This window comes from Macaca thibetana, chromosome 3 (assembly GCF_024542745.1).
Source record: "Macaca thibetana thibetana isolate TM-01 chromosome 3, ASM2454274v1, whole genome shotgun sequence".
Lineage (NCBI taxonomy): Eukaryota > Metazoa > Chordata > Mammalia > Primates > Cercopithecidae > Macaca > Macaca thibetana.
In genome coordinates, this window is record NC_065580.1 from 36735758 (window position 1) to 36752921 (window position 17164).

Here is a 17164-nt window from a genome sequence, read left to right on the forward strand (position 1 = left end):
CTTCATTATTGTAGGAACAGCATGTTTAGATAAGTTTCTTCCAAAGCACTTGGTGTAAACCATGAAAACTATGCCTAGAAAGAGCTATATGGATTGTTTTTCTCAGGAAGGGTCAGTGACAAGGCAGGCAACTGGACAGTCATGAACTAGTTACCTTTACAAAAAGTATACAAATTTTAATGTATGTTTTAAATGTTAATATTTGAAGAATATTTAACTCTTCATTTTTAACATTGCCTAACTTGTTTAGCTATAACCCCGTGTCTGGAACAGTGTTTGCCACATAGCAGGTGCTTAATCATTGTTGAACTTATACTGGATCATCAGCATGAGTGTGACTATTGATGGAAGGAAACAGAGTCAAGTAGCTTTGAAAAGGTTTAAATTTATAAACAGTTAATGATAATATAACATTTGCATGTTGTTTTATAAATAAATCAAGATTATTACATATTTTATATATATTATAATCATATATGTGTGTGTGTATACATACACACACACACACAAACAACAGAGAGTTATTTTTTTTGTAGTTCTGAGGGTGAAAGTCCAAGATCAACGCGCTGACAGATTTAGTTCCTGGTGAGGACTCTCTTTCTGGCTTGCAAATCTCCACCTTCTCACTGTGTGCTCACATGGCCTTTCCTTAGTGGTTGCAAAATAAAATTAAGGTGTCCATCAGACTGAGTTTCTTCTGGAGACTCTAGGGAAGAAATGTTGTTTTGTCCAGCATTGAGAGGCCACCTGCAGTACTTGCCTCATGGCCACATTCTTGTTTTATATGTTTTAAGCTTTTATATATATGATCTTATTTGTTTATCTTTTAAAAATTACGAGTTAGAAAGACCATGTTTAACAGCATCATTTTACAGTTGAGAATTTTGAGGATTTTAGAGGTAAAGAGACATGCTCAAAGTCACCCAGCAGTCAGAAGACAGAACTAGAAGACAGAACTAAAAGGCAGAAGACTGGACCGTGGTGACTCCAAGACAAAGACACTTTAAGCTATTATAACAGAGAAATATTGGAGTCAGCAAGCCCTGACAGTTAATGTCCTGGTAAACTAAAGGAGTATGGCTTGTGAGAGCCAGGACCAGAACCAGGCATGGCTCTACTTTATAATAACGATAAGCCAATGGGTGCTGTTTTTTTTAATATCCCCACAATCAGAAATAAATTACACTCTTAAAATTCACAATTTGATATTGAATATAAGAAGGAACTTCTGATTGTTAAAAAAAAAAAAAGATTTTACAGTTGGATGCATTGGCATGACCTTGTAATTCCAGCTACTTAGGAGGTTGAGGAAGGAGAACCTCTTGAGCCCAGGAATTTGAGATCAACCTGGGCAATACAGTGAGATTCCCATCTCAAAAACTTAAATAATTAAATTATATTAAATTAAATGATTCTACAGTAATACAATTAGGAAAGTTACAGAGTTTTTATGGCTAATGGTAGACAATGGAGTACTATATGATTCAGTTGGTTGGGCACTCTTTGTCTTTGAGACAATTTACATTTCTTTAAGGCATTTATATAATCAATATATCAAATGTAGCATATAAAAAGTTGGAAAAGTAGTATGCTTAAAAAAGAAATAGCTTCAAGTAAGGACTATCCTTAATGTCACACAAAGTAATTGGCAGAAAATGCTAAATTCTACTGGATAATCCTTGGTGCATCTTAATACATAGCTATACAGTTCAAATACATGTATATTCAATTAAGTACTGATATTTTACAGGGTGAGTTTAAAATATTACATGAGAAATTAAATAAATTTCAAGTATGTAGTACACTGTTTCAGTCTTCATCACAGAACTTAAAGGACATCTAGAATGGAAGCTTGAAAGAAAAATTTCAGAAGTACTAAGAAAGCTAAATCAATTGGTCAACAAAAATGTGTTGCGTGCATTATGAGACAGGACTTGCACTAAATGCTAATGCAATAGTAATACAATAAAGAACATTGTCTATGCTTTGATGGATCTCAACCATAATGTACTTAATAATAAATACCTAATAAATAATTATAAGCATAGAAAATAGTATGGAAAAGAAGTAAGAGTTTCTGAAAGGAGGATCTAATAAAGTCAGAGTGAAAGAGGTGGGTGTTTGTAAAAGTTGTCCTGAGGAAGTGATTTTAACAGGAATATTTTTACCACCATCTGTATCTTTCTTGTATATAAGCCGTTTTTTTCAATAAAAGACTTAAATCTTAGGGAAGAGAAGAAAATATATTTCTTGAACAATAAGATTATCTTTGTATTTTTACTGTACCTTGAGTCTCAGAGTTAGTCTTTAGGATCTATAGTTAGATGTCTTAAAATCTAGACTTTGTAAGGAAAAAATATTTTTTATTAATCTCAAAAGTCATATTTGGTCCTGCTGAATATCCTGAGATAGTTTCAAATATTAGTACCAAACACATAAGATACAAATACAATTATGTTTATAAATTCATCTGTTTGGCTTGTGTGAAAGAAAAGTCAATTTTGGAAAATGATACTTGAATCATGCAACTTAATCAGGGGATGATTCCAATTTTAACTGTTGTCCTAGTTACGGTTTCTTCTGGGTAATTAAACATATCCCATGGGCCTGGCATACTGTTATCAATTTGGAAAATGTTCCTTTTCTTTGGTGGTGGTGAGTAAAGATTGCCTGACAACATTTGCTTTTACTTGGCAGGGGTAGCAATACACTTTCCTCTTCTTACCACAGAGCTATGTGAATTCTCATGATGTCTGCACAATTTATACTGCACAACATTCACTTCAAATTATAAAATGGCAGTATAGAAATAAACTGACTTCCCTCCCTGCTCCAAATTGAAAAACAAAACAAAACAAAACAACAACAACAACAAAAATACAGCATCAAGATTATTACCAGCAATATTCCGGAACTCAAATATGAGAAGGCAGCAGTTCCCAGGGCCACAGAGAAGTGAAACACTCCCAACAGCTTGTAAGAGAATTGGATTTTCATATCTGTGATGCCCCTCCCCTCAATCTGTCCAGCACCAAACTCATGGAAAATTAATGTGGGAAAAAGTAATATGGAGGTGGACACTCAGCTTTCCCATCATCTTGGGCTACCTGGCAGGAGACCTGTTCCTAACTTAGCCCATAGGCAGCATTGGAAGTGTCTGAAGGAAGAAGTATCCTTGAGGACAACCAGAAACAAAGGGGAGAGGTGAGACTACTATCCCTAGCCCTGGAAATTCTGCTCTATAACCCAACAAAAGGAGATTCCAAATCAGAGTGGCTGTTCAGCAGCACAAGCTGTAGGAGGTTCATTTGACAGGTCCCTTGAGCATAAACCCCTAGCTAGCCTTCCCACATTGCCGGGCTATCCCCGCTTTGGACTTATCCCATGTGGAATGGGTGGTACTCTGAGCTTTAACTAGAGCTGAGGCAAACCTGGGCTTAAGGTGCCATCTAGTGCCAAAAAGGAGACAATGTCCAAGTGTGAAAAAAATAAAGAAAATCAACACATAAATTACAAAGAATCTCTGTGCAAGCATATCCAATAAAAACCAAAACAAGCCAGACAGAGAAGATGGATAAGTAATTCATATTTCAATGTGAAAAAATAGACATACATCCACAGGAAACAATAGTAGACAGGGAACCATAACATCCCCAAATGGAAAAAGCATGGAACAGTCACTGACACTAACAAAACTGTGATATGTGAACTCTCTAAGTAATCAAAATAACAGCTTTAAGGAAACTCTGTGATCTCCAAGATAACACAAAAAGCAATTAAGAAATTTATCCAGGAAATTTAGCATAGGGATTAAAAATTTAAAAAAATCAAACAGAAACCTTGGAACTGAGAAATACATTTGCTAAATTGAAAAAGGTAATAGAGGCTCTCAACATCAGAATGAGTCAGAGAAAAGGAACAAGTGAGGTCGAAGACTAGCTATTTGAAAATACATAGAGTTGGAAAAAAAATAATAAAAAGGAAGACCAGACGCATTTCACAAGAAAGGCTAAGGGAAACTTTTTTTAAATCTGAACAAAGAAAATCACTGATGTGCAAAAATAGAACATTTGAAGGCATATAAAACCCACTGGTAAAATTAAGTACATAGACAAACCCAGACTACTTTAATACTGTAATTGTGGTATGCAGTCCACTCATAGTTAAAAGTATGAAGCTCAATAGGCAAATCTATCAAAAACAAAAATAGCTATAGCAAACTTTTAAGAGAGAGGCAGTATGAAAATATGTACATAGAGACATCTAATCGAAATACAGGGGCAGGAATTAATGTGTAATTTTTAAAAAATTATTTTTGTCATCTAAAATAAGTTGTCATCTATTTAAAATAACTCTCTCTCTATATATATATATGTGTATATATATTATTTGTAAACCTCATAGTAACCACAGTGCAAAATCCTATAGCAGATTCCCTAAAAATAAAAAGCAACAAACAAAAACACACTAACAAAGAAAATCACCTTATCACAAAGGAAGAAAGGAAGAGAGGAGTTAAAACAACCAGAAAACAAGCAACACAATGTCAGTAGTAAGATCTTACTTATTAATAATGCTGAATGTAAATGGTCTCATTTCTTGAATTAAAAGGCATACAGTGGCTGAATAGATAAAGAAACAAGACCCAACTATATGCTCCCTCAAGAAACTTCCTTCACCTATAAAAACACATATAGTCTGAAAGTGAAATAGTAGAAAAGGTCATTTAATGTAACTGTAAATCAAAAAAGCAGAAGTAACTATAACTTGGATAAAATAGACTACAAATAAAAGACTTTAAAAAGAGACAAAGAATGTTACTATTTAATGATAAAGGGATCAATTCAGCAAGAGGGTATAACAGTTAAAAATAGCTATACATCCAACATTGGAGCTCCCAAGGATATAAACAAAGCATTAATAGATCTAAAAGGAGGCCAGGCACAGTGGCTCATGCCTATAATCCCAACGCTTTGGGAGGCCAAGGCAAGTGGATCAATAGTGAAACCCCATCTCTACTAAAAATACAAAAATTAGACAGGAATAGTGATGGGTGCCTGTAATCCCAGCTACTCGGGAGGCTGAGGCAGGAGAATTGCTTGAACCCATGAGACAGAGGTTGCATTGAGCTGAGACCATGCCACCGCACTCCAGCCTGGGCAACAGAGCAAGACTGCATCTCGAAAAAACAAAAATAAATAAAAAAAAAAAAAAAGAAAGAGTTTGAAGAGGACACAAACAAATGGAAAGATCTCTCATGCTCATGAATTGGAATAATATTGTTAAAATGATAATACTTCCCAAGGAAATATACAGATTCAATGTAATCCCTATCAAAATACCAATTACATTTTTCACAAAATAGAAAAACAATCCTAAAATTTATATGGAATCACACAAGATCAAAATAGACAAAGCAATCCTGAGCAAAAAGAACATAGTTGGAGGTATCACACTACTGCACTCCCAAGCTTACTGCAGCATTATTCACAATACCCAAAATGTGGAATTAACCTAAGTGCCTGTCAATGGATGAATGGATAAATAAAATGTGGTAATAATACATGATATAATAATATTCAGCCATAAAAATAGTGAAACTTTTCATTGCAGCAACAGGGATGGAACTGGATGTTATTATGTTAACTGAAACAAGCTAAGCACAGAAAGACAAATATCACATATTCTCATTCATACGTAGTAAGTAAAAAAGTGAATCTCATGGAGATAGCGAGTAGACTTGTGGTTACTAGAGGACAAGGAGGGTAGCAGGGAGCAGGAAATAAAGGAAGATTGAATAATGTGTGGAAATGTACAGTTTGACAAAAGAAATAATACCTAGTGTTTGATAGATGAGTAAATTGAATGTAGCTTACAATAATCTATTTTACATTTCAAAGTAGATGAAAGAATAATTTGAACATTTCCAGCATAAAAAAGACAAACATTTAAGATTATGGATATCTCAATTACACTAATTTCATCTTTACAAATTACATAAATGTATTAACTTATCACATGTACCCAGAAAACACATGCATCTATTATGTATAAATAAAAAATAGGCTGGGCACAGTGGCTCACACCTGTAATTCTAGCACTTTGGGAGGCTGAGGTATCACAGAACTTAAAGGGAAAAAAAGGAACTTGTTATCAAAAAAAAAAAAAAAGAAGAAAAAAAAAGTGAAAATGCTGCCCAAGATGCAGTGTGCTGAAGCGGTAACTAATGCACAGTCAATCTGTTTCACACTAACACCAGTTAGAAGTGAACCCCTGAAGCATTATAATCCCAAGTAGACAAAAACCTTCAGATACAGTGGATAAGGGAAATTCTCTTTTTAAAAAGAAACTTTGAGTAATAAATCTGATGCCCACTTGAAGGAACAAAGGCAAGAAGTATGTATCTACATTTATTCACAAGATACAGCTAATTATTTGCCTACATGGTCAAGGACTGAAATAGAACATGATCGGAAAAATTGTGAAAAGAAGACCTAGAAAACAGAATGGTAAAATGGACATTTCTTAATGGGCCCAGCATGTTAGGATATTTATGTCCCAGATGAGTGGTCACTAATGGGTATCAACTCGGATGAAATCTTTTGATTATTAGGTGAACAAGATAACTTGCTCTGGGGTTATCAATCAATCTCTCTCCCTAGCTGTGATGGTTAATGCTGAGTGTCAACTTGATTTGATTGAAGGATGCAAAGTATTGATTCTGGGTGTGTCTGTGAGGATGTTGCCAAAGAAGATTAACATTGGAGTCAGTGGGCTGAGAAAGGCAGGCTCACCCTTAATCTGAGTAGGCACAATCCAATCAGCTGCCAGCATTGCCAAAATAAAAAGCAGGCAGAAGAGTGTGAAAAGACTAGACTGGCTTAGCCTCCCACACTACATTTTTCTCCATGCTAGATGCTTCCTACCCTCAAATGTAGGACTCCAGGTTCTTCAGGTTTGGGACTCAAACTGGCTTCCTTGCTCCTCAGCTTGTAGATAGATAGAATAGGCATAGAATTTGGGATCTGCCATTTTTGAGGAGAAGATAAAGTCAGTTTAGTTTGTATGAGCAATTATTGTATTATGTTAGACAGGAGAATGTTGTAGTTTCTTGGAAGTTCATGTCAAAAGATTGTGTATAGACGCTGACTATTCAAATGGAGTAGACCCTGCTGGATGTTGTCCATGGCACTTGACATCTGTTTCCATCCTCTTTCCACTGTAGTGCAGGTGACATAAGCTAAGGACATTTCTGAGATGTGTTTGCTGCCAGAGTATACGTGTAATTTAGGTTCTACCAATGAAGTATATCTGAGTGAGACATGGAAAACAGAAAGAATTGGAAAGCCATTCTTCTTAAAGTAATTGTAGCTGACAGGCAGACTTGCAGATATGAATCTTTTTATCTCTCAACTTCATGCATGACTGTCTAGTTGCTGTTGATATATGTATTGGTGGTATAATGTTGGCAATAATTCTAGCAGAATTGGCTTTAAGATGAGTTTAAGCCTAGTGCTACCCCAATATCTTCTGCTGTATCAGCTCTTCTAATAAATTGAAAAATATCTTTCCACTTTAATCCCTGCCTACTGGAAATATCTAAAGCATTTTTCTTTCCTGTATTGAAATCAGTGTAATATCGATACAGTTATGGGCCATATAATGATATTTTGGCTAGTGATGGACACCATGTATTATGTGGTCCCATAAGATTATAATACTGTATTTTTACTGTATCTTTTCTATGTTTAGATACACAAATGCTGGCCATTACATTACAATTGCCTACAATATTCAGTTCAGTAACATGCTGTACATGCTTTTAGCCTAGGAGCAATAGACTATACAATAGCCTAGGTGTGTAGTAGGCTATATCATCTAGGTTTCTGTAAGTACACTCTATGATATTCACACAATGATGAAATTGTGCATTTTGCACATCATTCAGTGACAGATGATTGTATTGGGATAGACAAATAGAAAAATGGAACAGGAAAGAGAGTCCATGAATGAAACCTCATATGTAAATAAACTTGATTTATATAAGAACTGGCACTGCAGAAGACTAGCAAAGAAAAGAAAGACCATTCAACAATAATGCTGAGTCAAGATGTTAACATGTGGAAAAAATAAAATTGGATCCTTACTTCAGACCACACATAAAAACTGTGTGGATGATGAATCAAAGACGTATATATTAAAGGAAATATATTACAATGTTTAAAATATATTTTTCTATTGTTTCTTTAAGACTTTGGAATAAGAGTTCATTAACAAATAAATATATATTGCTGAAAATAGAAAGGAAAAGTTTGATAAATTCTATTACATTAAAACTAAGAACTTAAGCTTATCAGAAAATACAATAGGAAGCAAACATACTATATATTTGAAGAAGGTATTTGCAACACATAACAGCTAAAACAATACATATAATGGTCTAATAGTAACCAACATATATAAAGAAGCCTATATATAAAAAATTGACAAGAAAACTAATAGAAAAGTGAGTAAACATTTGAAAAGGAATTACACAGAAGAGAAAATAATAAAAGGCCCATATACATGTGAAAAATGCCTAACCTTCTTAGCAATGATCAAAATATGAATTATCACCATAGTGAGATCCAATTTCATACCAAACCACCTGGAAAAATTAAAATTGTTAGAATAGCAAGGGTGGTGAATATTCAGATCATCCGCAACACTATAACCTCCCAATGAGAAAGTTATCTATTTATCACTTTAGAAACATTTTGTCATTTTCTGGTAATTTTGCCTGTACACATTCTCTATCATCTAGATATTCCTCTATTAGTTACATACTTTAAAGAGTTTTTGGAACACAGGTTTCTATAAGTATATACAAGAATTCATAATAGCACATTTATAATTATAAATACCTGAGAACAACCCCAATGTCTATTAACAGGAAAATAATAAATAAATTACACTGTATATATACAATGTCATAGTATACAGCAACGAAAATAAATGAATTACTGCCACATGCAAAATAAAAAGAGTGAATCTCAAGAACATAATTTAGATTAAAATGCTTAGGTAAGCAGGAAGAAATACTTTCAGAGAAAATAAAACTAAAAATAAAGAGTAATGAGAAAAATTAATGAGAAAGACAATGAGAAAAAATTATGAGTAAAATAATAGAAAAGTAAAGTAACTAATAATGAGACCATGTTGGCTTTTTAGGAAAAAAGTAAATCGTGGTATTAAATAGTATTGGGGCATTGTGTAGCCATTAAGAAAAATAAAGGCAGATGAAGACTTCAAACCCTAACCAAGTACAAAAACCAGAAACACAGACCAACAGAACAGAATAGAGAACCCAGAAATAAAGCCACTCACCTACAGCCATCTAATTGTCAATAAAATCAACAAAAATAAGCAATGAAGAAAGAATATCCTATTCAGTAAAGGGTGCTGGGACAGCTGGCTAGCCATATGCAGAAAAAAGAGACTAAACCCCTATTTTTCACCCTATACAAAAATTAACTCAAGATCGATTAGAGATTTAAATGTAAGACCTCAAACAATAAGAATCCTAGAAAAAAACCTAGGAAACTTTGGGAAATAATTTATGACTAAGTCCTCAAAAGCAATTCCAACAAAACAAAAAATTGACAAGTGGGACCTAATTAAACCAAACAGCTTCTGCTTAGCAAAAGAAACTATCAATAGAGTAAACAGACAGCCTTCAGAATGGGAGAAAATATTTCCAAACTATGCATCTGTCAAAGGTCTAATAGCCAGAATCTATAAGAAACTTAAATAATGAAACAAGCAAAAAGCAAATGATGCCATTAAAAAGTGGGCAAAAGACATCAACAGACACTTCTCAAAAGAAGACATATTGAGTGACCAGCAAACATGAAAAAATGCTTCGCATCACTAGCCATCAGATAAATGCAAATCAAAATCACAATGAGAATCACAATGTATTAGTCCATTTTCATGCTGCTGATAAAGACATACCTGAGACTGGGCAATTTACAAAGAAAAGAGGTTTAATGGATAACTCACAGTTCTGCGTGGCTGGGGAAGCCTCACAGTCATGGTGGAAGGCAAGGAGGAGCAAGTCACATCTTACGTAGATGGTGGCAGGCAAAGACCTTGTGCAGGCAAGCTCCCTTTTGTAAAGCCGTCAGATGTCATGAGACTTATTCACTATCACGAGAACAACACAGGAAAGACCCGCCCCCATGATTCAATCATCTCCCACCAGGTCCCTCCCACAGCATGTGGGAATTATGGGAGCTGCAAGATGAGATTTGGGTGGTGACACAGAGCCAAATCATAGCAGATACTATTCACACTAGTCTGAATGGCTATAATCAAAAATTTAAAAAAAATACATGTTGGCGAGGCTGTAGAGAAAACGGACTGCTGGCCAGGCATGATGGCTCATGCCTGTAATCACAGCACTTTGGGAGGTCAAGGTGGGTGGATCACCTGAGGTGAGGAGTTCGAGACCAGCCTGGCTAACATGAATCGCTTAAACCCGGGAGGCAGAGGTTGCAGTGAGCTGAGATCATGCTTACACACACTGTTGGTAGGAATGCAAATTAGTTCAGCCACCATGGAAAACAGCTTGGAGATTTTTCAAAGAATTTAAAGCAGAACCACCATTCAACTCAGCAATCTCATTACTGGGTATATATCCAAAAGAAAATAAATGATTCTACCAAAGAACACATGCACTCACACCTTCCTCACAGCACTATTCACCATAGCAAAGACATGGAATCAACTTAGGTGCCCATCAACAGTGGAATGGATAAGGAAAATGTGGTACATACACACCACACCATGGAATACTATGCAGCCATAAAAAGAAATGAAATCATGTCCTTTGAGAAACATTGGTGCAGCTGGAGGCCATTATTCTAAGTGAATTAATATAGGAACAGCAAACCAAATAATGCATGTTTTCACTTCTAAGTTGGATCTAAACATTGTGTACTCATGGATATAAAGATGGTAACAATAGACACTGTGGACCACCAGACAAGGGAGGAAGAGAGGGTAGAAAGGGCTGAAAAACTACCTATCAGGTACTATGCTCACTACTTGGGTGATAGGATCAATCATACCGCAAACCTAAGCATTACACAATATAGCCATGTAGTAAATCTGCACATGTACCCTTGATTCTAAAATAAAATAAAAGTTGAAATTAAACAAACAAACCAAAATAAACCTTAACCAAAATAAACCTAAACCAAAATAAACCTTAACCAAGGTAAATTACAAAAGGTCAAAAGTTTAGATGAAAAATATGTAATCATAAAAGCCATAGAAAACAATATGGAAGAGTTTTTTAAATATACAGTGAAGTTAATTTTCTGTGTATAATGACAAATCTGGAATTCATTTGAAAATGTTGAATACTTGACCACATAGAAATGAAAAAAGTTGCGCATGTTTAAAAAATTAAACAAAGAATAAAATTAAACAATGGCAAAGAATAGATGCATATTATAAAACAGACATAGGACAAATATTAATATATGAAGAGTACCTTACACATTTATAATTAAAATGATGTACTTTGTAAATGTTCACAGAAATAGTTCAGAGAAATGAAAGTACACATCTTTTTAAGACATCAGAAGATGTTTAACCTCACTCATATTTAGAGAATTGGAGACTGAAACTTCAACGAAGCAATTTCATCTATTTTGTTCACAAAGATCTAACACACAGTAGGGTTGAATAGGCATTGCTAGCCTATTTACATTGCTATAAAGGACTACCCACGTCTGGTATTTTATAAAGAAAAGAGGCTTATTTGCCTTATGTTTCTGCAGCTGTACAGGAAGCATGCTTCTAGGGAGGCCTCAGGAAGCTTCCACTTACTGTGCAAGGCAAAGGGGAGCAGGTATGTCACATGGAAAAAGAGGGAGCAAGAGAGATGCCGAGGTTTTTTAAACAACCATCTCTTACGTGAACTAATAGAGTGGGAGGTCGTTACTGCAAGGAGGGCACCAAGCCATTCATGAGGGATCCACCCCCATGACCCAAATGCCTCCCATCAGGCTGTATCTCCAACACTGAGGATCACATTTCAACATGAGATTTGGAGGAGACAAAACATCCAACCTATATGATAGGCACTCTCATCCATTGCTCATGGGTAAGTTAAATTGGTAAATCTATGGAGGAGAACTTCGCAATATCAGTAAAATTATAGGAGCCTTTTCCTTTGATACCATAATTCTGCCTCTAAGAATTTATCTTACATGTGTGAAATGCTTTCTATATAATTTATTTCAGTATAATTTACAATAATAAATACTGGAAACAACCTATCCATCTGTAGGGTTTGGTTAAATTTATTGCACTACATTTATACAACAGAAACCAGACAATCATAAAAATGCTGAAAAAGTGCTTTATAAATGTGAATGGAATAATCTCCAGTCAGATTTTACAAAGTAAAGTTAAACACATAAATACATACATACATACATACACACACACACACACACAGAGGGAGAGAGAGAGAGAGAGAGAGGTTTTAAAGCAGTGTAGTAGCATGTTATTGTAAGAAAAATGTGTTCTGCTTGTATATGCATATAGTATTCCTGGAAGGAATACTATAAGAAATACAATAAGAAGAACAAGAGGTACAAGAAGTACAAGAAATAGTGACTTTGGCTACTCATTCAGAGAACTGGTTGACTGGAAGTGTGGGAGAACAGTGGGGAGGGAGGAAATAGTTTACTTTTGAATTCCAAACCAACTGAATGTATTACCTGAACTGATCAAATATTTTTAAAATGACTTATAAAATACTTGAGAGAATGAAGTAGCTAGATCAGGATGATATTCTCTTCTACTTACCAGGCACACCCTAAAGGACAATTCTCAGCTTTCCTTCCTTAAATGTAATCATGTGACCTGGTTACAGCCAATGAAAGAGGCCCGGAAGTGCAGTGTTTGATTTTTGGCCACTGCTATTAATAAGCAACTGTACCATCAAGCAACTGTGTGCTTGATGGGTGCAAATGATGACAGGGATAGTGAAGCCTCAGGTTGAAAGGAGCATATGGATCCTGAATAACCATGGCAATGTGAGTGACTCACATATCAGGAACCCTTATTTGGACTAACACATAAACAAGAAATAAACTTATTTGGTTAGAGCTATCACATACTTTTTAGTAATATTTATTAGCTCAGATTTACCTGCCTTAAGACAGAAATTGTAACTAATACAGGAGTATGGTAAAATACATGCCATTGATTTAAGATGGTGTGTGGCAAGAAAACATGTACCATACGCTATAAAGTTGGAAACATGCATTTTCTTCTGCAGTGACAAAACATTTGATAGAACTACCACTTCAATAAATTGGAAGGCAAACACATGACTGCTGAGCCAGAGTGTTAGCATATGTTGACTTTTACCTGCTGCTTTGAGAAGGAAAGATGAAAAAGATGGAAAAATCAACTAAATCCCAAAGAGCAAGTTTGTACACTTCTATATTTCCAACCTAGGTGGTTAGTTCAGGCAGTACCTTTAAGTTGAGAGAGAGGCATAGTGGATTATACAGTTTGGATGGCCTCTCCAAATCTCATGTTGTACTGTAATCCCCAATGTTGGAAGTAAGGCCTGGGAGGGGGGGTGTTTGGGTCATAGGGGCAGATCCCTCATGACTTGGTGCTGTCCTTTCAATAGTGAGTGAGTTCTTACAGGATGTTCTTGTAAAATTTGGCATGTCCTCCCTCACTCTCTCTCTCTTGCTCCCATACTATGTGAGTGCCTGCTCACCCTTCGCCTTCTGTGTTGATTGTGAGCTTCCTGAGGCCTCCCCAGAAGCCAGGCAGATGTCAGCACCATGCTCCCTGTAAAGCCAGTAGAACTGTGAGCCAATTAAACAAAGAAATATGTTTCAGGTATTTCTTTTTTTTTTTAATTAATTTATTATTATTATACTTTAAGTTGTAGGGTACATGTCATAACGTGCGGGTTTGTTACGTATGTATACTTGTGCCATGTTGGTGTGCTGCACCCATCAACTCGTCATTTACATCAGGTATAACTCCCAATGCAATCCCTCCCCCCTCCCCCCTCCCCATGATAGGCCCCGGTGTGTGATGTTCCCCTTCCTGAGTCCAAGTGATCTCATTGTTCAGTTCCCACCTATGAGTGAGAACATGCGGTGTTTGGTTTTCTGTTCTTGTGATAGTTTGCTAAGAATGATGGTTTCCAGCTGCATCCATGTCCCTACAAAGGACGCAAACTCATCCTTTTTGATGGCTGCATAGTATTCCATGGTGTATATGTGCCACATTTTCTTAATCCAATCTGTCACTGATGGACATTTGGGTTGATTCCAAGTCTTTGCTATTGTGAATAGTGCTTCAATAAACATACGTGTGCATGTGTCTTTATAGCAGCATAATTTATAATCCTTTGGGTATATACCCAGTAATGGGATGGCTGGGTCATATGGTACATCTAGTTCTAGATCTTTGAGGAATCGCCATACTGTTTTCCATAATGGTTGAACTAGTTTACAATCCCACCAACAGTGTAAAAGTGTTCCTATTTCTCCACATCCTCTCCAGCACCTGTTGTTTCCTGACTTTTGAATGATCGCCATTCTAACTGGTGTGAGATGGGTATCTCATTGTGGTTTTGATTTGCATTTCTCTGATGGCCAGTGATGATGAGCATTTTTTCATGTGTCTGTTGGCTGTATGAATGTCTTCTTTTGAGAAATGTCTGTTCATATCCCTTGCCCACTTTTTGATGGGGTTGTTTGTTTTTTTCTTGTAAATTTGTTTTGAGTTCTTTGTAGGTTCTGGATATTAGCCCTTTGTCAGATGAGTAGATTGCAAAAATTTTCTCCCATTCTGTAGGTTGCCTGTTCACTCTGATGGTAGTTTCTTTTGCTGTGCAGAAGCTCTTTAGTTTAATGAGATCCCATTTGTCAATTTTGGCTTTTGCTGCCGTTGCTTTTGGTGTTTTAGACATGAAGTCTTTGCCCATGCCTATGTCCTGAATGGTACTACCTAGGTTTTCCTCTAGGATTTTTATGGTATTAGGTCTAACATTTAAGTCTCTAATCCATCTTGAATTAATTTTCGTATAAGGAGTAAGGAAAGGATCCAGTTTCAGCTTTCTACTTATGGCTAGTCAATTTTCCCAGCATCATTTATTAAATAGGGAATCCTTTCCCCATTTCTTGTTTCTCTCAGGTTTGTCAAAGATCAGATGGCTGTAGATGTGTGGTATTATTTCTGAGGACTCTGTTCTGTTCCATTGGTCTATATCTCTGTTTTGGTACCAGTACCATGCTGTTTTGGTTACTGTAGCCTTGTAGTATAGTTTGAAGTCAGGTAGCGTGATGCCTCCAGCTTTGTTCTTTTGACTTAGGATTGTCTTGGAGATGCAGGCTCTTTTTTGGTTCCATATGAACTTTAAAGCAGTTTTTTCCAATTCTGTGAAGAAACTCATTGGTAGCTTGATGGGGATGGCATTGAATCTATAAATTACCTTGGGCAGTATGGCCATTTTCACAATATTGATTCTTCCTATCCATGAGCATGGTATGTTCTTCCATTTGTTTGTGTCCTCTTTTATTTCACTGAGCAGTGGTTTTTAGTTCTCCTTGAAGAGGTCCTTTACATCCCTTGTAAGTTGGATTCCTAGGTATTTTATTCTCTTTGAAGCAATTGTGAATGGAAGTTCATTCCTGATTTGGCTTTCTGTTTGTCTGTTACTGGTGTATAAGAATGCTTGTGATTTTTGCACATTAATTTTGTATCCTGAGACTTTGCTGAAGTTGCTTATCAGCTTAAGGAGATTTTGGGCTGAGACAATGGGGTTTTCTAAATATACAATCATGTCATCTGCAAACAGGGACAGTTTGACTTCTTCTTTTCCTAACTGAATACCCTTGATTTCTTTCTCTTGCCTAATTGCCCTAGCCAGAACTTCCAACACTATGTTGAATAGGAGTGGTGAGAGAGGGCATCCCTGTCTTGTGCCAGTTTTCAAAGGGAATGTTTCCAGTTTTTGCCCATTCAGTATGATATTGGCTGTGGGTTTGTCATAAATAGCTCTTATTATTTTGAGGTACGTTCCATCAATACCGAATTTATTGAGCGTTTTTAGCATGAAGGGCTGTTGAATTTTGTCAAAAGCCTTTTCTGCATCTATTGAGATAATCATGTGGTTCTTGTCTTTGGTTCCGTTTATATGCTGGATTATGTTTATTGATTTGCGAATGTTGAACCAGCCTTGCATCCCAGGGATGAAGCCCACTTGATCATGGTGGATAAGCTTTTTGATGTGTTGCTGAATCCGGTTTGCCAGTATTTTATTGAGGATTTTTGCATCGATGTTCATCAGGGATATTGGTCTAAAATTCTCTTTTTTTGTTGTGTCTCTGCCAGGCTTTGGTATCAGGATGATGTTGGCCTCATAAAATGAGTTAGGGAGGATTCCCTCTTTTTCTATTGATTGGAATAGTTTCAGAAGGAATGGTACCAGCTCCTCCTTGTACCTCTGGTAGAATTCAGCTGTGAATCCATCTGGTCCTGGACTTTTTTTGGTTGGTAGGCTATTAATTATTGCCTCAATTTCAGAGCCTGCTATTGGTCTATTCAGGGATTCAACTTCTTCCTGGTTTAGTCTTGGAAGAGTGTAAGTGTCCAGGAAATTATCCATTTCTTCTAGATTTTCCAGTTTATTTGCGTAGAGGTGTTTATAGTATTCTCTGATGGTAGTTTGTATTTCTGTGGGGTCGGTGGTGATATCCCCTTTATCATTTTTTATTGCGTCGATTTGATTCTTCTCTCTTTTCTTCTTTATTAGTCTTGCTAGCGGTCTGTCAATTTTGTTGATCTTTTCAAAAAACCAACTCCTGGATTCATTGATTTTTTGGAGGGTTTTTTGTGTCTCTATCTCCTTCAGTTCTGCTCTGATCTTAGTTATTTCTTGCCTTCTGCTAGCTTTCGAATGTGTTTGCTCTTGCTTCTCTAGTTCTTTTAATTGCGATGTTAGAGTGTCAATTTTAGATCTTTCCTGCTTTCTCTTGTGGGCATTTAGTGCTATAAATTTCCCTCTACACACTGCTTTAAATGTGTCCCAGAGATTCTGGTATGTTGTATCTTTGTTCTCTTTGATTTC